The 8,599-nt window shown below is 43.9% G+C and overlaps 1 long non-coding RNA gene across 1 annotated transcript; it reads right to left on the bottom strand.

Annotated features, from left to right (window-relative positions):
• Positions 1–1,326: 1,326 nt before the first annotated feature.
• On the bottom strand, positions 1,327–7,423 carry LOC143653256 (uncharacterized). The gene is made up of 3 exons (XR_013161198.1): positions 7,101–7,423; positions 6,726–6,875; positions 1,327–1,941 (listed from the first exon to the last, which is right to left on the bottom strand). It is a non-coding gene; the product is annotated as an uncharacterized LOC143653256 (long non-coding RNA).
• Between the last annotated feature and the right edge of the window lie 1,176 nt (positions 7,424–8,599).

Genomic DNA, 8,599 nt, shown 5'->3' on the forward strand with positions numbered 1-8,599 from the left:
AAGAGAGCAGGTTAAAAATCGACATTATCCCATACTTTTATGATATCAAAATTACGGCCATGATGCTAAGTTATTATAATGTATTTATTACCAGGATTGCTTTCATATTTAACCAATTTGGCCCATCTCGAGACCTGTTTTAAAATGCACCACCTTGCCCACCTTTCCCATTTTCATATGAAAAACAGGAAAGCAAAAACTAATTTACGCAGAGAGACACAGCGCCTGTTTGCCCGTTTATCTCTTACAGACCACCCCTCAGTCCAATGTTGACAGTACATGATATTCCATTAATCTGCCTAATGAAAATTTAACCAGTGTTATAAACAAATAATTGGCTATTATCCTCTCAAAGATCCCGAATAAATTACTTCTGCTTATTTTCCCCCCTCTCTCAGTGCTCAAAAGCTAGCCCTTTCTGATGGATGTCACAGAGAGAGAGAGAAGGGGGGCATCGGTGCCATCCCATCCCACTCCAGCTTCCTTGGTGACTGCTGTCGCTGTCTTGTGCAGGCTCCAGACGCTGGGAACACGGCGATGGACGAAAGTGAGAGGTGGGGGAGGGCGCGGCAGGGACAGGCGGCCCCCATCTGTGGGCCATTGGCTCATTGGCTTGGCCCACCTTTCAGAACCACTGCCTTCATCTCTCTTTATCTCCATCCCCTCTTTTTTCCCTATGTTGTCTTTCATTCTATTCTGTCTCCCACTATAATTCTCTCCCCACTCCCTGTTCCAACCCTCTGAGATCTTCCAAGTCTCTTCCTTTCTCAACCCAACCACATGTCCTTTACTCTCACCCATACTCTCAGCTTCTCACTTTGCCATCACAACTGTAGTTTCTCGAACACAGAGCTTGCTTCAAAATGGAAGGCCCAGTGTCACGCTGGTGGGCATACACTTGTTGAAAAAATACATAGTTTTGTGGACACAGCACAAACCATGTTGGCAGCACGGTGACAAGCTAGACAAATGGGAGGCAACTAGTTCAGGCCATTCGTGATGAAAATTGGCCCACCCCCATAGCTCCACATTAAAACTAGATGGTGAAATGGCAAGATATTCAAAGGGAAAATCTGGGGCAGTAAGTATAATAAGAAAGCCATTGCCTTTCTTGTCGAAGTCTTCATTTTTCTTCCCCACTGGGCAAAAATCTATTTATTCTTTTAGATAGGGACTGTGTCTTGTTCATCTATTTCATTAGAATCTGGCATATAAAGGTGCTAAGTAAGTGAATGAATGCATGCATGAATGAATGAATGAAGTATTATGGGCTCTTTTAAGGAAAATCCCTCTTTAGAGAAAAGACAATACAATTATAGTGATAGGTAAGATTTCATTTTTTTCCCCATAATGGGCACTCTTTTTTAAACCTCTTAGATTTGCTAATACCTTTTGGTCTCACAATTTATGCTACAAATTGCAAAAACGGAATTTAAACACTATTTGCACTCTCTTGAATGCTTAGGAAAAATATCACTATAGTTCATCATGAAACAGTACAGAGAAGCAGAGAGTGGTAGTTCTAATCCGATGGGTCTCAACTTTTAGAATGCTTAAAAGCCATCAGGTCCACACCCACTGATTCTGATTCAGTGGACGTAGGATCTGCTATTGTGCTTAGCACCCCTGGAGATTCCGGTGCAGGTGTTTGATGGACAACTCATTAAGAAGCGCCATTCTAATGAGAGCTTAGCACCTATTTCCTGGAATCCTAGAGCTTCTTCTTAGGCTGGGACCTCCATGTGGTATTATCTAGAGGATAACATCTTCATAGAAGTCCCTGGTCTCTGTCCAGGTCTGGAGGTGGGAAAACAGGGAGCAGGCATGACCCACCCTCTAATCACAGCAGCTGCTTCACTTAGTGTTCCCTCACCATAGTCTTCATGGTCAATCCCAGGCATTTCATTCCGGATTGCAGTTCTGTAAGTTTTAGTCTGGAACCTAAAAAATAAGGTCAAGGTTGGAAGTTCAGCAGTAGAATTTAGCCACTAGTCTCATTAATGTGCTATTTTGTTCTAATGTATAATTTACCAATAACTGTTTGCTCAGACATAGGCCCAAAAGCATGTCTGTCCTGTGGAAAGAATATCAATAACTAGCATTGGGGCAGGTGCTTTTCACATCCCTCGTGTCACTAGATTACGGCAAGAATGGTCTAGAGATGTTGAGAAGAGGCCCCTTTTCCCCATCCCACAGATGTGAGAGCTGAGGCCCAGAGCAGTTGGATGAGAAATGGCTTCACGGTTCTTAGACAAAAGAGCAGTGACAGAATGTGATGGGGAGTTCAGTTCCCACAGGGCATCTGGGTATCCAGAGGGCTCTGAGGAGAATGGGACTTTGTGTGGTTCCCTTCCCAGACACTATGAGCTGGGTAGATGGTCAGCAATCGGGACTCCAAGTTGATTTTACCACCTAGGCAAATAGGACATTACCGGGGTTGGAATGCTTCTATCCAGCATTTAGATCCCACATCTACGAATCGAGTAGACACATTACATAAACGAGGTATCTGCATAAATTACACCCCACAGAGTACTTGGGATAGCATGTGCATCCCATATTCCCTGACCCATAGAAAGGGATGGATTCCAGATAGCTGCTCTTATGGAAATTACCGTTCTGACCCCAGCAGCATATACACTGCCCTCGGGGATAACCCAGCCAGGCCTAGGGCAAGACAAAATTACAGAGCAGGTGTGATTGTTCCAAGGCAGAAGGCTTTTTGGTGCTCTCAGACCATACTGAGGTTGCGTTCCCAGCAAAGCTGGGTTGAGTATTTCTCTGCTTGCCAGTGAGGACTCTGCAAGAATTGGACTTCTCAAATGGAGAGAAAAGCCCAAGAAAGATTAGAGGTTGGTTAATAAACCTCTGCAGGTCTTTTATAGTTCAGAGTAAATTGATCTCTAAGAATCAGTAAAAAAAAAAAAAAAAAAAAATCTGGAGTAAAATATAGCTTCACTTAGAAAAGAAAACCAAAATACTTTTCCCCAAAGTAGTAATCATCCCCAAAGTTCTGAGCAAGGAATGAAATGATAACTCACTGGCGAATCTTTTGTGTTTGTAGAGATTTTGTGGGATTCGGGTATCTTGTTTTAGATTCGATCTTCAGCAGCAGCCATTGGTCAGAAAAAAATGATACCTATAATTGCTGTTGGGACACTCAAACCAAGGCGGACTGGAACAAAAGCAATGGAGACCTGCAGGATTAAGTCCTCCTGCCCCTTTTCATTCCATTGCTGGCCTGACTAGAGCTGGGAAGGCCACCCCCTCTAGCAGTGGTCCTTTCTGTGTAGTTAGCCAGCCACACCCGTCGCCTGGGGCCTCGGGTTGCAATGCCCATCATTTGGGGCCAGCTCCTACATCTGGTAGAAACATGCAGTTGCTTCATGAGAACTCACCCTGGAGAGTCACCCAAGCAGCCCAATTCAGGTTGCCATGTGACTACTGGTAGAGGATGATCCGTGGGAATTTTCTTTTTCTCACCCCAGGGCTCCAAAGACAGGGGGAGTTTGAGCATCACCGGTGAAGTAATAGAGACAGCAGGTGGGAAGCAACGGGCTATGCGGTCATGGGAAATAATTCCTCCAGTATGCCAGGTAATATCATGATAATAATACCAATAAACTAATATTTATTGTGCATCTTCCTTACACCAGGCACCATTCTAAGTACTTTTTGTACATTAACTTGTGTGTAATCCTTACAATAGCCTTTTGAGGTATGAACTGTTCCTCTCCCCAGTTTACAGATGAGACCAGTGAGGCACAGATTAAGTGACTTGTCTTAATTCACAGAACTCATTAGAGACAGAGTTAGGATTTGAATTCAGGCCTTCTGGGTCTAATGCCGATGTGCTTAGTGACTACACTCAATTCCCTCCGGCTGAGCTTCCAATCACTTAGGACATCAACTCCTTCCAGTAAGTCTGTTCTGTAACTTTTCTTGGGAGAACTGAACCTTTAGGAATGCTGGAGTCTGAGTCTCCCCCTTTCTCTAGCAACAAAATGCCAAGCATGCGTCAGGGGCACTGCAATGATTGCCCAGAAACCACACAGCCTATCATATATCATCCCTTATAATTTATTTTTATGAGAGTAGTAAGTGGTATCAGCATTTTAAAAGCATGTATTTATATTTGTTAATTTAATTTATGCAGATACCTCATTTATGTAAATCATACACAGATTCACCATCAGGATATCTTTAGCAAAATAACATGATCACGATATTTAGGGATCTGACATATATAATCAGGGAATGCAAATTATTTCCACTGCATGTTCTTTATGCCATTAAGTTCATAAAATGTCAACAGTCTGGTTTTACTAAAACTGGCTTTTGCAATATTTTGGTTGCACTGGCCTTTCCAATTCCATTTACCACATCGCATTGCTTCTTGTATGGCCAGCTCAGGCCAGGGATGCTGGGAGCGCCGTCAGATTTCTTCTGCTCTCAGCTGCAGCAGCATTCCAGGCAAAGCCTCGGGTTTTTTTTTTCTGTTCACTTCTGAGGGATGAGGTTACAGTGTGTAAACAGAATACTGTATTTCATAGCTATCCCAGGGCTTTGGGCTTGATCCCTCTGTGATAGTGGCGTCCTCATTACCGATTCATGACGCTGCCAGGCACTCAGCGTGAATAATAAGCTTCTCCCTAAATCTGGACCATCCGTCCTGAGGTCCGGGCATGCTGCTCTGATGGGAGGTGCGATGTTTATCTCATTTCAGGGAGGAAAGTTTGTATGTGACTTTATGTCTAATTCTAGGCCAACAGAAATACATGTAACGCTGTACACTTGAAGAATAAAAGGGGATATAGGGTCATAGGGATCGGGCCTTGTGCCTGTGGTCATAACTAAAAGAGAAATGAGCAACGAGAGGAGGGCCTGACATGATTTTCTGGCTCTCCTATCCAAGATCCAGAACATTCTGTTATACCGTCACTCCAACCGCACAGCCTACAAGAGCCGATGTTATTTTTTTACAATGAAAACTAAAAATGTCATCTTCATTGTAAAGTAAAACCTTACCATAATAACCAGCCATTTTTGCCATTGCTGTGTGCTCAGGAGAAGCACTGATCATTCATAAACACGGAAACAAATCCTTGTTATTGCTGACCCTTGCGTCTGCTGCATAGAGTTGCCCAAGCAGCAAAACAGCACCTATGAATTAGGGATGTTGCTGTGACCACCCATTCTCAGCCTGAAGGTAGGCCTCAAGACAACAGGGCTTATGAGTTTGTGGGACTGAGTCCTTCTCAGCTCCCCAGCTCCATCCTGCTTCTTTCCTTGTTTGGTAACTTATGGTTCAGCAACACCGAAGTGTTTACAGTCCCCTGAGTGCTCCTGGCTGGATCTTACTTTTGTGCTTTTGTTTCTGGTATTCCTACTACCTGGAATTCCCATCCTCCCCTCTTCACCTGGTTAACTCCCATTTATCCTTAACACCTGCAAGATGTCCGATCTTCCACCAAAATGTCACCTCCTGTAGGCCACTGAATTCCCTTTCTTCCTGTAACAGACAATGAGCGTGTCTCTCAGTGCACTGTTTTATCATGGCACGTCCAGTGTGCACATGGAAGGCATTTAATGAACACTTATTGAATGAATAAATGAGCGAACAAATGTTTATGTGTTCTTCTCTCCACTACTCTGTGGTTTCCTCCACGGCAGGAACACTCTTAGTCAACTTTGTATTCCCAGTGCTTTGCATGTGTTTGAGGTCAAAAACAAGTCTCTGAGTAAATAAATTAAGTCTCTTAAGAAATCAGTCGGAATCCTCTGATAATGTCCATCTTTAGTATATTTGGGTAAAAAGGTTTATTTTTCCGGGAGGGTGATGGGAAACACAGCAATGTTTCTAAAAACTGTATTTCAAGGACAGTGGAAACCAAGCAACTGTTAAGCCAGAACTTGAGCAAAATGGGACAGGAAAACAAGGGATGCCTCAGAAGTGGGCTGCAACTTGGCCAGGACCCAGACTGCACTTTGGCCATGATTGTAGAAACAATACATACATCATTTATTTTCAGCCTTTTATAACCACCTTTATGCTCTGCCTCTTCAACAAAGGTGAAGAAATAAGGAAATAAGTGATATTTTGAGAGCCATTTCTCTTCCCTGAAACCTGTACTGGGAGCTCAGGGAGAGAATCACATTGTACGCATTGTCAGTCTCCTGGCTCCTAACCTCCCAGCGGTGATTTTCTGGTCCTTTACAGGTCAAGTAATCTCACGAAGTAGGTCCAGCTTCAGTTATTGTATACAAAAGCAATTAAATGTGACCAGAACATTTTCATCACAAGGAGACCTATTCTCTAGCTCACAAAACCAAATGGTGGGTTCATAGCTTCCACATTTACTTCACACAGTGGTTTCGTTTGCAGTCTAGAGGCCAGGCTTTGCAGAGCCTCCTGCAAATTCACTCTTAGTTGAAGGGCAGCTCTCTTCTTCCTCTCCTTTTCTTAGCCACTGTTTTCAATGCTGAGAGCTCACATCCTGTGTCTGCTAACCTTGTGGCTGCAGGGTAAAAAGGTCATTGGGATTCTTTATGTAGTGCCAATATGCAATAATAATAAAAAAAGGCAATTGTGACAGTAGTAAATGTCTGGATTGCCAACATCAGGCAAGCAGGTTTAGAAAGCCCAGGCTCATCCAGAACAGTGTTAACCCAAGGAGAGGGGGAGGTGGGGTCTAGTCCAAGCACAAGTTCACTCTTGAACTTACCCCTCTGCAAGTTGCCCCTGCGTGCAATATCCCACCACTCTTGGACTTGACTAGAACTTTGGAGCTTAACTTCCACTGGGGACAGGCAGGTGGCTCTGCTGCAGGAATCAAGCCAGGAGCTTCAAGGGGATTCAAGCCCTAAAGGTATTTCTGCTTAAAAAGGAAAGAAGGGAGGGAGAGATTAAAATGAGCCCCAACGCCTTTCAAGGACTGTGATTCAGACCAATTTTGTACGTTTTATATAATGTGGTCAAAATCACGTCATTCACAAAGTCCCCCTGGAACAAACTCACCAGCACAAGGCTGTGTCCCTTTCCAAAAAGAGGCTTTCTCTTTCTTTGAGGTGTCAGGATCACAGCCCCCTCACTAACCTACCTTGCCCATCCTTGTGACTTGTGACAGACACTTCAGTTCAAGCATACACAAAAAGGGCATCTATTTATCCTCTGTTCCTATCATTTTCAAATAAAATCTCAGAAGCTTGAACCATTCTGATTTGCTGGGTGGCTGAAGCACCTGGATGTGGCAGCAGTAACCAGTTATTTCATAGACTCAGGCCAAGCGAGGGAGGATTGGCAGGATGAGGCACTTCTGATATCAGGGTCTCAGCACCCCACAGGCCAGCCATCTGCCCTATTGTGAGGCAGACCCCCAGCAACTGTCCAGCTGCTAGGTAGGGTTAAATTTCCCCACCTGAACAGAGAGACATCAGTTGATACAGATCTCAATCTTAGGTTCTCACTGGGAACTAATTTGATATTTTTGTGGGAGCCCATTTTGAACAAAGTGCAATCACTGCAGGGGTCCCCTATTGCCAGAGAAATGGCCACATTTCAATGTATTGACTGATCACAACTTTAATTACACAATCTAGAGTATTGGCAATGTTAGGTATCATCTTCAATCATCTAGCAGACACAATTCTTTTATTGATGGATCTCCACAAATTCTCTGTTATGTCATTTCTACTAGCAGCTTATTAAAAGTCCCTTCATTGTGCCTTTCAGGTATTACTCCTGGAACCAAATTCAAATGATCCACAGAGAGTCCAATTTTTAAATCTCCTTCATGGCAATGCTTCTCAAATTATACTGTGCACATGAGTCACCAGGAATCTTGTTAAAATGCAAACTGATCCAGTGAGTCTGGGGTGGGTCCTAGGGTTTGCATTTCTAACGAACTTGCTGGTACTACTGATGCACTGGACCATGACCACACTTGGGGTGGGGAGGCATGACAACAGCGAGGGCACTGTAGTTGGTCCAATGAAACTGAAAGCACCGGGCCTCCTTGTGGGCCCCCGATGAGAGAAGACAGTAAGGATCACCAATGGGGCCATCTGGGAAAGTGTAAGAATTTGGAAAGAAGCATCAAGAAGTCATAATTCATTCTCATCCAGAACGACTCCTTAACTTGGTAAGGTGGAGGCTCTAGAGGGCAAGGGCCTGGGTAGATGGGATTTCTGCATCCATTGTGCAAGACTCAGCAAACTGCAGCCTGCAACCAAATTCAGCCCTCTGCCTGCTTGTGTAAGGGAAGTTTTATGGGAGCACAGCCAGGCCCATTTGTTTATGTATTGTCTACAATAGTGGAGTTGTGTAGAGGCAACAGAGACTGTATGGCCCACAATGCCTAGAATATTTACCATCTGGCTTGTTGCACAACTTTTGCCAACTCCTGGCCTGTGCTTAAGAGCTTGTGCGGACTGTGCAGGCGACAGTGACGACTGCGTCACAGTGCTGTTTGTAGAATTCAACAATGCGTATGGGTCCTTCTCCCATGGTGCTTTAAAGTTATAGCCATTGTCAAAATGATGGCAGAGGACCTTAGAATCATTATCAAGTACCTTCTTTTTTTCTTTGCATTTATGAGGG

This window comes from Tamandua tetradactyla, chromosome 13 (assembly GCF_023851605.1).
Source record: "Tamandua tetradactyla isolate mTamTet1 chromosome 13, mTamTet1.pri, whole genome shotgun sequence".
Classification (NCBI taxonomy): domain Eukaryota; kingdom Metazoa; phylum Chordata; class Mammalia; order Pilosa; family Myrmecophagidae; genus Tamandua; species Tamandua tetradactyla.